The sequence below is a fragment of the Camellia sinensis genome, chromosome 1 (assembly GCF_055761805.1).
Source record: "Camellia sinensis isolate YWXY chromosome 1, ASM5576180v1, whole genome shotgun sequence".
Taxonomy (NCBI): domain Eukaryota; kingdom Viridiplantae; phylum Streptophyta; class Magnoliopsida; order Ericales; family Theaceae; genus Camellia; species Camellia sinensis.
This window is the reverse complement of record NC_138961.1, coordinates 20,093,362-20,107,340: the sequence shown is the minus strand read 5'-3', so window position 1 is coordinate 20,107,340 and position 13,979 is coordinate 20,093,362.

Sequence of the window (13,979 nt, the reverse complement as noted above, 5' to 3'; positions counted from 1 at the left end):
CTTTTTTTCTTTTTCTTTTTTTATATTTTTATCTCTACTTCTTTGTTGTTCAAATCTAAATATTTGTTGTTATATCTAAATAGTTATCATTTTATTTAAAAATATATAATCCTTTTGACTTTTGAGATTTAGATAATTGACATATGATTAAAAATTAGGAAAAATAGGAGAGGAGACTTGAGAGGTGACACATAAGAAAGAGAATTTGTAAGAGTTTAGTATTAAAGAGTTTGGAGAATTCCCATACTCCAATACATTTGCTCATATATATTGTATAGATAGATAGATAGATAGTATAGATAGTATATATAGATAACTTTAAAAAAAAAGGATATAAATTTATATTTTTTAAGTTATAGTAAAACATATTAAAATAATGTTATAATTAAAAAATAATAATCATACCTAAAAATATAACATAATTAAAGATAGAGATGTGTATTATAAAATTCTCCTATCCTCCTTCTAATATCTTTAGGCTTCGTTTGGCATATAGTTTTTTGGTTAAAATAGTCACAAAAAGATAAAATAGGCTAAAAAATTAATAAAATAAAACATTACATCTAAACTATAATTATTTTATTTTTTTTCTCACAAAAGTAAAAAAAAAATCAAAAAATTTATCATAAACGAGGCTTTTTAGCCTAAGCTAAAATAACTCAAAAGTTAAAAAGTAAAAAAGTCAACCCCCATCCCAAACAAAGGCAAGCACGTAATAACAACTACTAGCAATGATGTGAATGAATCTATATCATTCGGGGAATATTACCGTACACGTATCCTAAATAGTGTGTATTATACGTACCTTATCTATTTATATTATATATTAAAAAAATGTATTTTTTTTTTTTATAAGAAGAGACTTGTGAAACTCAAAATGCTTCTACTATTTTTGTAGAATTTTTATTTTTTAAATAATTAAAAAATCTTCTATTGTCTAATTTTTATTGAATTGTTTTTAAAAAAATCCTATTATACCTTAATTTACACATTTTAAAAGAAAAGTTAATTAATTAACTTATAAATTTAAATTTAAAAATTTGAAAATGAAGTTAGCTAATCTGTTTTAATTTTTTTTTAAAAATCTTCTAATTTTTGTTGAATCATTTTAAAAAAATTATTATACCTTGATTTACACAATTAAAAAAGAAAGTAAATTAATTCATTTGAAAATAAAAGTTAACTAATAAGTTTTAAAATTTTAAAAAAAAATCTTATAATTTTTATTAAATCATATAAAAAAATCTTATTATACCTTTATTTACACATTTAAAAAACAAAGTTAATTAATCTATTTAAAATTTTAAATTTAGGAATTTGAAAATGGTCAGCTTTAAAATTTAGATTTTTGTACCGCTAAAATATATAAATCAATTCACATATTTCATAGTTTATTTCTTTTGATGTTTAATTTTGTAAATAATTTAAAAATCTTTTATTGGCTACTTTTTTTTCCTTATAACGTGATTGATGATCCATTTTAAGAAGTTGTTTCTTCCATCAAATATTATATAGGTTTTTTTTTAGATAGTGTATATCAATACAATAAAGGATCCAAAACTCCTTTTGAGGATAAATTTTGACAGAAAAAATAAAAGATGTGTGAAATTAAATAAAATGTAATTATGTTTCATTCATATTTCAGATTCCATCTATCTTTTTCCTTTCTTATTCAAAATTCTTACACCATGAATCAAACATAATATAAAATTGGGTACATATTTTTCATAATGAAAATTTTGAATTAATATTAATTTTTAAAATTGTATATTACAAACTCTTATAACACATATCTCTCAATATAATAATGATTAAATTTTTTTTTAGTTACTATCTCAAAAATTAGTTACAGAGTCAAAGAAAATGTGTAGGTCTTAAAGTTTTAAAATAAAATTTTTATGTTAGAATTTGTTCAAATACAATTATCTTAATATTTTTTTTTTGTTGATTGATAAAAAGCACCATAAACATTTAGATTTTTTTTAAAAAAATTTATGATATTGAGTTATTAAAATACACTGTATTATAGGTTAAATCAAGAATGATTTGAAAAAGAAAAAAAAAAAATCGACTCGAATTAGACCTTCTAAACTAATTTTTTATATTCGATCCAATATTGAAACTTCCAAAATAACTCATACGATCATGAACCGATAAGAATAATTTTTAATGATTAGGTGAAGGTCACACTTAGAGGTTGTTTGGAATGATCTAAATAACTATATTTTTTAACTTTTTACGAAAAGATGTGCACAAAAGTATAAGGGTGATGTGACCCAAATAAGTACAATTATCTAAATAAGTGTATTTATTTAGTTTATGCCCAAATTGTGGCTATTGGGTCGAGTAGCTTCTAAATCACTTATAATGTTTAGTCCAACCCCACAAGTCAATCCTGATCCATTTTCACGTAGGAGTTATAACAAACGACAATTTACAATTTTGAGTAAACAAATTTTTAGGTTTTACAAAATATATATAAAAAAAAGAGTATATTAACAAATGTAATTTATTACTATTATATGGTAAATTAAAATTGCAAAACTTATAAAACGAAATGTATTTATATTTTATAGTAAATATAATTTTGTAATTTATTTTAAATTATGAAATGTAATTTTTTATTAAGAATTTAAAACACACAATTAATGACATTAGAATAAAAATATTCTCTTATGTGTAACTCTGATAAAAATGAATAAAATTTAATCGATTAGAAATCATTTTTACTACATAATTTAAATAAATTTATATTATTATTTTAATTTAGAAACTAATTTTTGATTATTTATTTATACTCGTGCGTTGCACGAGAAATATACTAGTAAGTAAAAAAAATATGATATAATTTTATACTTTCTGAGTCTTAACTTTAAAAAAAAAATTGTTATAATTAAACACAATATAAAGTATAACTAAAAATCTCATGAATCATAACTAAAAATATGTCATAATTAAAGAAGAAAAATAGTCATAACTAAAAAGAAAAATGACATAACTAGTGGTGCATATCGCATACCTTTTTCAAGATGTGTATATTAGAATTTCCCATACCATTATGGTCGTTCTTGATTTTAGAATTTTGGACACAGCCTTGGTTTGATAACAGTTAATTTGGCCTATTTTGGGAAGTATGTTAAAGGTTATTTTTTTGATTTTATTTATTTTTGTAAAAAATGTGCAAAAAAATAGAGAAATAATGTGACTAAAAAATAGGGATGACAATTTGAACCCGGCCAGACGGGGACCCAACCCCCCGACCCCAATTAAAACGGATTTTTCCCAAAAATTATCTCCCATAAGGCCGGGATGGTATTGAAAATTGAATCCTTGATGTTTTTGGGCCAAGGACGGGGATAGGTTCCCCTGGCCCCAGCCTCGCCCCAAATAATCCCCGCATATTCCCCATATATATATATATATGTTTAGGGTTTTTCTGTGTCTCATTTTTAGCCTCTCCCTCTCTCACTCACACTCACTTCTCTTCTCTCAGCCTCTCATTCTCTCTCTCTCTCTCTCTCTCTCTCTCTCTCTCTCTCTCTCTCTCTCTCTCTGTGCTGCAGGTGCTCACAATGTCGGCTGCAACTTCTCCTTCTCTCTCTCCTCTCTCGTTCTCTTTATCTCGCGATCTCCTCTGTTGCCACACTTGCGGTTCATCGGCAACGAATCTGCCACCATCATCACCAGATCTATAGTCTATCATTGTAGCGACTCTAATTTTTCGTAGGTCATTATTTATTTATTATTACTTTATCTTATATTTGGCTTTATTAATTGTGTGGTTACATGAGAATTTAATGTGATATTTAATTAATTTAATGTGATATTTAATTATATATAATTAATCTGAATATTTATATATATATATATATATATTTTACATATATATATAAAAGGTGTTTTATATATATGTATATACATGTGTTGATCATTTATTGTCACTGTACGGGAAAGAAATAAACCTTCTCGTATAATCCTGTTGATCAAGGCTGCGCTCCTCCGTACATCGTCGCTTTACTCCCTGAAAACACAAACGTGAGCTAGCCGGCGGGTGTGTGCCGGATACCTCTCCGATACCTAAGTCAGCAAAATAGACAAAGACAAAAAGCTCTGTGTATTCGAGAATCAAAGTTGTGTGTTACCTCTCCATAGGTGATATTGTAAGCTTTTATAGGTTCCGCATGGCACAATCTTAGTAGGACTTTTACTCCTCCATGTAGAGTCCTCCTAGGATTCATACTCCTGAAAGATAATGCTTACCCTTCAACACCCCTCTCACTGCATAAACCAAGTGAGATGGTTCTACCATGGTCAGACTTCAACATGACCGAGGTAAGCATGGCTATACTAAGCCGCAGACTAGACCGAGATAACATTATCTCGACTCTTCCATTCACTGCTCTTACCTTGGCTCTTCTTAATGCTAACCACGGTATGTCTAGACCGGAATAACCAATACTCCGGTCCAAACCGGGATAACTTTGTGAGTGACGACCGAACTTACCGTAAGTTCTTTGGGACCGGAGTAACTTTAGGTCTCTTGCGGACCGGAGTAACTTTACACCTCTTGCGGATCGGAGTAACTTTACATCTCTCTTGGGCCGGAGTAACTTCACACCTCTCTTGGGCCGGAGTAACTTCATGGCCTTTTTACTCAGCCCTTCGCACCGTGGTCCATAACGGCCCATTACCCAGCTCGGCCCAATTTTCATATAAATTACCCTCTCAATTGCCCCTTAATTCCATCTGTGCAGCATGATCGGGATTACCTTGTCTACCAACCGAGCTAAAAAACTCTTTAGCCTTTCCGACCGAGCTAAAAAGATTCTTTTAGCCTCCCTAGCCGAGCTAAATTCACGTCGGCTCTACCTGTCCGGTCAAAACGTCTCTTCAATCACAGCAACTGAATCGCTTCTCATTCCAAGGACACGTGGCCCCCTCTGTTTGGCCCAATGCAGCTGTCACGCCGTATTCGTTCTGCCGTGTATTTTGAACAGTTCCCGCCTCTGGTCCTTGCATCAAAACAAAACTCTTTGTTTTTTTGAATCACTTACCACACTATTCATTTCTTCTTCTCACTCTCTCATTCCCGAGCTTCTTTAACCCTGAACTTGCTGAGTTCGTATTCTTCACTGCCGTTGCTTCCATCTCCGATTTCTTCCTCTTGACCTGGTAAGTTTACTCAAATCTACCTTGTTTTTGTTGTTTTCGCATTTGCTTTTATAATACATGTATTTTGTGTGTTTTTTCAAAACACATACCTCTCTTTCGTGTTGATAGAACCTCTGGCTTTTCACGAATAAACTGAAAAACACTAATTTTGATCCAAAACCATAGTATAACCGAACTAAAAAGTCGTTTGTAGTTGATGTCATTCTAGCCAGACCATTCAACCGAACTAACACTTCATGTTATACCATTAGCTGTAACAAGTCAAACCACCTTTTGTTTTAACTCAGCCGAGCTAGCAATCCGCACTAAGTCTGTGTAATAGTGCGTTTGTTAGTTTCAACCACGGCCGAGCTATAACTTGAGGCTAACCCAGCCTTCGTAGTTCAAACCGAACTAAGAGCGCTGCCCCTAGAGGTTTAACCGGCCTAACACTACCTTTGCACAAAACGAAATAACAAACCCCTTGCACAAATTAAGATACCAAATTCTTTCTTCAAACCGAGCTAGGACTATATTTATCTTCCCTATTTTTGTTCTTTTAGCATGGTCCCACAAGCTGTGCTTAACACCTCTTTTTTCACTTTGCAGACTTTAGGTTGCCCAGGCACTCCTTTGAGCGCTCAACCGAACTACTCAGCGCCTTTCTCCGGCCGAGCTAAATAAGCTTAATTTATTCGTAACTTAAAAAGGAATGGGTAAATATAGGTTCTTAGTAGACACACCTGGGGGTTTGGCCGAATTCCGAAAGGATTATAACATCCCTGATGATGTTCACCTCACCTTAGCCGAACAAGATATCATACCTTGGGGAAACCCTGGTTTTGTTTCCTTCACCCTCATTTCTATTGTAGAAACTGGCCTAAGATTCCCTATACAGCCTTTACTTTGTGAATTCCTTAGGCAAACTAGGATATGCCCAACTCAGCTTTCCACAAACTCATACCGCATAATAAATAGTATAGCCGAGCTAAACCGCCGAGCTGGCATTAACCTCGACATAGCCGAACTCTTTCATCAATATTCAATAGGATCAAAAGAAGATGGCTAGGTCTATTATCTAAGAATACGCCATCGTCAAGAGAAAATAATAACGGACACACCGGATAAAGACTTGAACGATGATGATTTCTTTTGGATTTCTGGGAACTTCGAAGACCAAGAAGCCTAGCTTCCTGGTGACCGAATAAACTGGAATAAAGGGACCACTGGTATAATTACCTCGGCTCTATTGCATGCCTCTTTTTTATTTCGGTTTCCTGTTCCTGAACCGAACTGACAGTTGTCTTCTTTATGCAGACTCAGCCCACCTTAAGTCACTGTACAGTTACCCTAACCTAAACACACTTCGCGCCGCACTACGGTATCCTGAAAGAAGTTGGGCCAAGCTGCTCAATTTTGAACCGACATACAGATATAGCAGTCGACGAAAAGCTAGAGTAACAAACTTTTTGTTGGAGGCATCGCCTGAACCGGATCCAACCTTGCCGCAAATTAACCTGATCTGTACTACTGCTGAACAAGAGATGGCGAAGAGGAACAGAGTGAAAGCCCTCCTAACCGAAACACACCTAATCGAAGTACCACCAACCACCCAGACTCAAGAGACCGTGGTGGCTCTTCTACCTCAACAACCTTCCTCATCTCGCCCCAGCAAGCATGCCTGGACTACCCAAACCGATCAACGCCTTGTTGATGAAGATGAAACCACTCTTCCACTAAGCCCTCCACCGAGCCCTCAGCCGAAGCGTGCTGACCGGGCTAGCTCCTTCAAGTGGGCTCCAAAAATGTCTTTCCAAAACCGCGCTATTCGTGATACTGACTCAGTGGTGGCTGACAAAGACCATATGCTAGCCTTCAATCTGGCTAAGAGTGTATGTCTGCCCCCTGATATGGAGCATCACAACCAGTTGACCGAGCTCAAGGCCATCCAGTCTGCAACGAAATCAATGATCCTGGTAAGCAGCCCCTCTAGTCTCTCTAATCTTTCCAACTTTTTGCTCGGTTTTGTCATTAGTTTCTTTCCATTCTACTTCAGGCCATGCAAAAAAGTCAAATTGCCCACAAGCGTGTGTTGGAGCTCCGAAAAACAGCAAGGCAAGCCATGGCCGAAGTAACTGAAAAAACTGCCGAGCTAGAAGAGGCTAGGAAGCAGCTAGCCGAGCTAAAATCCGAGAACGGTCGTCTGGTCAGTCTTGTTAGCTTGGCTGATGCAGAAAAACAAAAAGTTACAGCCGTGATCAAAGACAAATACCTGCGTGAGCTACACAAGCTCGAAGGTAAGAAAAACGCAGAGATCGCCGAGCTAAAGAAAAATGCGAATGATGCGAATGCTGAAGGTTTCAAGGAGGGGGAGGCTTTGTTCTTTAAATGTGGTTGGAGGGTGGCCGTGACTCAGCTCGGTCATCAACTAGAGACCAAGGTCTACAATCCTCCACCGTATTTCATACCGGGCTCAATGGCGGAGTATGCTACGACCGTTCAACAATAATTTCTTGAAGAATCAGATGAGGAAGAAGAAACCGTGCCCAACGATACCTCGGTCGTCAATGATCCTGCCGATCAGTCAGCTCGACTGGAGCCAGTAGTGGAAGACCTGACTGATGAGCTGCCTACCGAAACCGTGCTCGAAACCGGGACTGTGCTGCCAGCTGAAACTGGTCTTAGAGTTGATCTTGACGCAGATCTAGACGCCGAAATAGACGATCTGTTTAACTGACTTTGTATTTTCTCTTCTTTTTGGAAACAAATTGTAATCGGGCTGAGGCCCCACCCTTTGTACTTGCTTTTGAATTTTGAATGAAGTCTGCTCTTTTTGTTCTAACTCTCATTTCGGTTGATCTCCATACTTATATTTTACTTTCTGATTGAAGTCTTGGATGAGGTATAGCAATCGTTTGCCGAGATACTTTATATTGGTCTTTAACATTTGCAAACATTTGCAACTATAAAGTACACATGCCAATCATTCTTTAGCCGAGATTCCTACCTCGGCTGAAGAATACTTAAAGTTAGTTTAATCCAGCCAACCACTCTTTAGCCGATGTCCTTACTTTGTCTGAAGAGTACCTAGAGTTGGTTTAGTCCAGCCAACCACTCTTTAGCCGATATCCTTTCTTCGGCTGAAGAGTTCTAAAAGTTGGTTTAATCCAGCCAACCACTTTTTAGCCGATGTCCTTACTTTGGCTGAAGAGTACCTAGAGTTGGTTTAGTCCAGCCAACCACTCTTTAGCCGATGTCCTTACTTTGGCTGAAGAGTACCCAGAGTTGGTTTAGTCCAGCCAACCACTCTTTAGCCGATGTCCTTACTTTGGCTGAAGAGTACCCAGAGTTGGTTTAGTCCAGCCAACCACTCTTTAGTCGATATCCTTTATTCGGCTGAAAAGTTCTAAAAGTTGGTTTAATCCAGTCAACCACTCTTTAGCCGATGTCCTTACTTTGGATGAAGAGTACCCAGCGTTGGTTTAGTCCAACCAACCACTCTTTAGCCGATGTCCTTACTTTGGCTGAAGAGTACCCAGAGTTGGTTTAGTCCAGCCAACCACTCTTTAGCCGATATCCTTTCTTCAGCTGAAGAGTTCTAAAAGTTGGTTTAATCCAGCCAACCACTCTTTAGCCGATGTCCTTACTTTGGCTGAAGAGTACCCAGAGTTGGTTTAGTCCAGCTACCACTCTTTAGCCGATGTCCTTACTTTGGCTGAAGAGTACCCAGAGTTGGTTTAGTCTAGCCAACCACTCTCTAGCCGATATCCTTTCTTCAGCTGAAGAGTTCTAAAAGTTGGTTTAATCCAGCCAACCACTCTTTAGCCGATGTCCTTACTTTGGCTGAAGAGTACCCAGAGTTGGTTTAGTCCAGCCAACCACTCTTTAGCCGATATCCTTACTTCAGCTAAAGAGTTCAAAGTGTTGGTTTAATCCAGCCAACCTCTAGATTGGTTTTTCCAGCCAACCTAAAGTAAACTGTTTGGTTTATTTCGACCAAACATCCTGCAACTTGGATCCTTATCCTGGGCTTAGGAAGGGTGTTGGTTTTTCCAGCCAACCTCTAGATTGGTTATTCCAGTCAACCTAGAGTAAAGTGTTTAGTTTATTCTGACCAAACGTTCTACAGCCTGGATCCTTATCCTGGCTTAGGAGGGGTGTTGGCTTTTCCAGCCAACCTCTAGATTGGTTTTTCCAGCCAACCTAGAGTAAAGTGTTTGGTTGTTCCGACCAAACGTCCTGCAGCCTGGATCCTTATCCCGGGCTTAGGAGGGTACATAGTTGGTTATTCCGGCCAATCTTGCTTTTGATGTCCCTAACTCACTAATACAATCTCTTACAGAGAGAAACAATTATATTGAAAAGGAGCTACTTATTTTATTGAGAAAGGAAAAATTACACATACTTAAAAGAAAAAAAGCTAAAAATAAAATAACTTAAGATTGGCAGTATTCCATGGCCTGGGAATTACGTTGTCGTCCTCATCTTCTAAGTGGTATGCCCTTTTGCCTGCTAATCCAACTACTTTGTAAGGTCCTTCCCAATTGGGCCCTAACTTGCCATCTCCCAGAACTATGGTGTTTCCCATTACTTTGCGCAGTACCCAATCTCCGATTTTGAATTGCCTTGGATGTACTGTCTTGTTGTATTTCCTGGATAATTCTTATTGGTATGAGGCAATGTGAACCAGTGTTTTTTCTCTTTTTTCTTCAGCGAGGTCGAGCTCCAATGCGATGGCTTCTCCATTTAGGTCTGGATCAAATTTTTTGCTTCTAATTATGGGAGGCCAACTTCCAACAGTATTACTGCTTCCATGCCATAGGCTAAGGAGAATGGTGTTTTTCCCGTTGATCGTCGAGGTGTGGTGTGGTAAGCCCATAAAACACGAGGAAGCTCCTCAGTCCATTTACCTTTTGCTTTTTCGAACCTTTTCTTCAGTCCATCCAAGATGACCTTGTTTGATGCTTCCGCCTAGCCGTTGGCTTAGGGATATGCTGGTGTAGAATTGTAGAACTCTATTTTGTATTCTTCACAAAAGCCTCTAAAGATTCTGCCATCAAACTGGGTGCCGTTGTCTGATATTAGGGCTTTAGGTATGCCGAATCGAGTAATGATATTCTGCCAGACGAACTTCTTCATATCTCTTTCCTTGATTGATGCCAATGCTTCTGCTTCCACCTATTTTGTGAAGTAGTCTGTCGCTGCGAGGAAGAACTTCCTGTTGCCGGTGCTGTTGGAAGAGGTCCTACTATGTCTAAGCCCCACATTGCGAAAGGCCATGGGCTAGTTAATGGTAGGAGTTCTCTGGCTGGTTGATGTATTTGGTGTGCGAACTTCTGACATTTCTCGCACTTCTTCACATATTTCTCTGAGTCTACTTGCATGTACGGCCACCAGTATCCTTGTGAAATGGCTCTGTAAGCTAACGATCTTCCTCCTTGGTGGCTTCCGCATACGCCTTTGTGTATCTTAAACAAGAAGGCTTCTACTTTGCTTGGGTGGACACATTTTAGATAAGATCCTGAGAATGACTTTTTGTACAATGCCATAGATGGGGAGAGCCAAAATCGCTGCGATTTTGCTCTAATTTTGTTGGCTTATTTCTTTTCTTCCTGTAAGACACCGTCTTTTAAGAAAAGTATGATGGGATCCATCCATGAGGGGCCTAGGTCGGCGTAACATACCTCTTCTGCTTCGGGGTCTTCAATGCTTGGTCTTGGTAGGTAGTCAATTAGTAGTGGATGAGGGATGGATGTATCTGCCATTGACGTAAAGCCTGCTAGTTCGTTTGCTCTGCTGTTTTCCTTCCTGCCAATCTGTTCTATCCTTACTACTTCAAATTTCTTGATCTTTGTTCTAACCAATTCTTGGTACTTGGCCATCCTGTCATCCTTTGCTTCATAATCGCCAGAAATTTGGTTTACCACCAGCTGTGAGTCGTTGTAGACCATTAGTTCGGTGGCCTTCATGTAGAATGCTGATTTGAGTTCTACAAGAAGTGCTTCATATTTTGCTTCGTTGTTTGATGCTGGGAAGCTAAGGTTGATTGCTTGCTCTACAACCAGGTCGTTTGGTGAGATGAGGACTATGCCAAGTCCTGCACCATGCTGGTTGGATGCTCCATCCACAAAGAGCTTCCACATCTCTCCAACGAACAACTTCCAGTAAGTGGAGGGATCAGATGATGTCGTGGGTCAAGAATGTTGCTGGTGTTTTCTTCAGGGTCCATGCTTGCTGTCTGCCCCTCGCTATCTGATTGTACCAAGCCTTCATTTGTTGGTAAGTCTTGGCTCGGTGGAGGGCTCAGTGTAGCTTGGTTCGCTTCTTCCTTGCTGTCTTTACTCTGGTCTGCCTTGGGGTTTGACTGAGTATCCTGCACCAGGGGTTACACTATTCTGGCGTCAACTTCTATCCCTAGTTTGGTTGTGTTAGTTAGGTCGACTGGGAAGATATGATGACTTCCTGGGATAAATTCTGCGACAAAGTCTGTGACAAAGTCTGCCAAAGCTTAGGCCTTTATCGCGGTTCTAGGTTGGAACTTGATGTTGAATTGTCCCAACTCTACTGCCCACTTTAAGATTCTCCCAAAAAAGTTCACTTTTTCAAACAGAGCTTTTAATGGGAAAGCTGTGAGGACAACTATGGTGTGGGCGTGAAAGTAGTGCGACAACTTTCTTGATGCTATCATTAAGGCTAGGGCCAGTTTTTCTAGTGGCAAATACCTTGTTTTAGCACCCAGCAATGTCTTGCTGACATAATAGATGGGCAGATGTTAGATTCCTTCCGCACGGACCAACACTGCGCTAATTGCGTGTTGAGAGACTGCCAGGTACAGGAAGAGTTCTTCTCCAAGTATTGGGGTGACAAGCAGTAGTGGAGAAGACATGTATTCTTTCAAGTTTTCCAGTGCGCGGTCGCATTCTTCGTCCCACTCAAACTTGGCTTTTAATGCTTGAAAAAATGGTCGTAGTCTGTCTGACGACCAACTAATGAATCTGTTGAGTGCAGCTGCTATGCCGATGAGATGCTGTACTTCTTTTACTGAGTTAGGCCTCTCCAAATCCTGAATAGCTTTGATTTGGGAGGGGTCTGTTTCTATACCCCGATTGGTCACCAGGAAGCCTAGGCATTTGCCAGATCCTACACCGAACGCGCACTTGGATACATTAAGACGCAACTTGTGCCTCTTCAAAATCTGGAACATCTCTCCTAGGTCCCTTAGATGGTCATTCTCATCCTTGCTCTTGACCACCATGTCGTCGATGTAAGCCTCCATTGTTCTGCCTAACAATGGCTCAAACATCTTGGTGACCATTCTCTGGAATGTTGCTCCTGCGTTCTTTAAGCCAAAGGGCATGACCTTGTAGCAATACAGTCCTCTTGGAGTTGTAAAGGACGTGACCTTCTGGTCTGGTTCGTACATGGCGATCTAATGGTAGCCTCTGTACGCGTCAAGAAAGCTAAGTCGGTTGTGCCCCGCCGTTAGGTCTACCAATTGATCTATCCGTGGTAGAGGGAAGCTGTTCTTTGGGCATGCTTTGTTGACTGTCTTGTAGTCGACGCAGACACGCCATTTGCCATTCTTTTTTGGCACCACGACTGTGTTGGAAATCTATCTAGGGTAATGTACCTCTCTGATTGCTCCTGCCTCCAGCAGGTTTCCCACTTCTTCCGCCACTATTTCGGTGTGGTGGAGTGTCGATCTGTGAGTGCGCTGAATGATTGGTCTGGCGGATGGGTGGACATTGAGGTGGTGACAGATGAAGTTTCGATCAATGCCTGGCATGTCGTAGGGTGTCTAGGTGAACACTTCGATGTTATAGGTCAAGAATTCCACGACCTCTAATCTCTCAGTGCTGGACAATGACGAACCGAGAAAAAATAACTTATCCAGGTTCTTTTCATCTATTCTTACCTCTACCAAGTCTTCCACCGCTTTTTGATCAGCTGCTTTGCCGACATCTGCGAATAGTTCATTACTCTCAGGTTTTTCCACCGAATGTACATATCCCTTGGCAACGCGGCTGCCATTAACCGTGGCAAAGCTTGGACATAATCTGGTCTCCAAAGACCTCTTCAATTACCCCGACATCGTTGGGGAACTGCATTACTTGATGGTCGGATGATGCTACTGATTTCATGGCATGGAGCCATGTTCTTCCCAAGATTATGTTATAAATGGAAGGGACCTTCAACACCCAAAATTCCATTTGTTTTGTCACGCTTCTTGCCCTGATTGGCAGGATAATTTTGCCGACTGGCCATTCTGGCATTGGGTTGAATCCGATCAGGGGGGATACAGCTGGTGCCAGGTCTTTGTCCTCCAATTTCAGTTGTTTGAAGGTGTCGTAGTACATTATCTCACACGAGCTACCTTGGTCTATCAGAATTCGCTTGACATCGTAGTCCTTGATGCGGAGGGTGACGACCAGTGCATCGTTGTGAGGGCAATATATTCTTTCCAAGTCTTTGTTTGAAAAAGACATGACGTTCTTGGCCTCTGTTCTCTCCTTTTTGATGGTAGGTTGGGCACTTAGTACCTCCCTTAAGTGCTCAGCCTTCTTGATCGACCCTCTGAGCTCGCATACACGCTCAGGTTCGAATACTCCATGTATCACATTAATTACTCCTTGAGGTGGGGCGTCAATTGGCATTCCATTGGGGTTATTCTGGTCCTGGGGGGCTGGTTGCGTCCCTCCTTCAATGTATTTATCTAGGTGACCGGCTGCCACCAACTCCTCCAGGTGTTGTCTCAATGGCATGCAATTTTCAGTACGGTGCCCCTTTTCTTTGTGAAAGGTGCATTGCGATCTTTCGTCGTAGTCTTT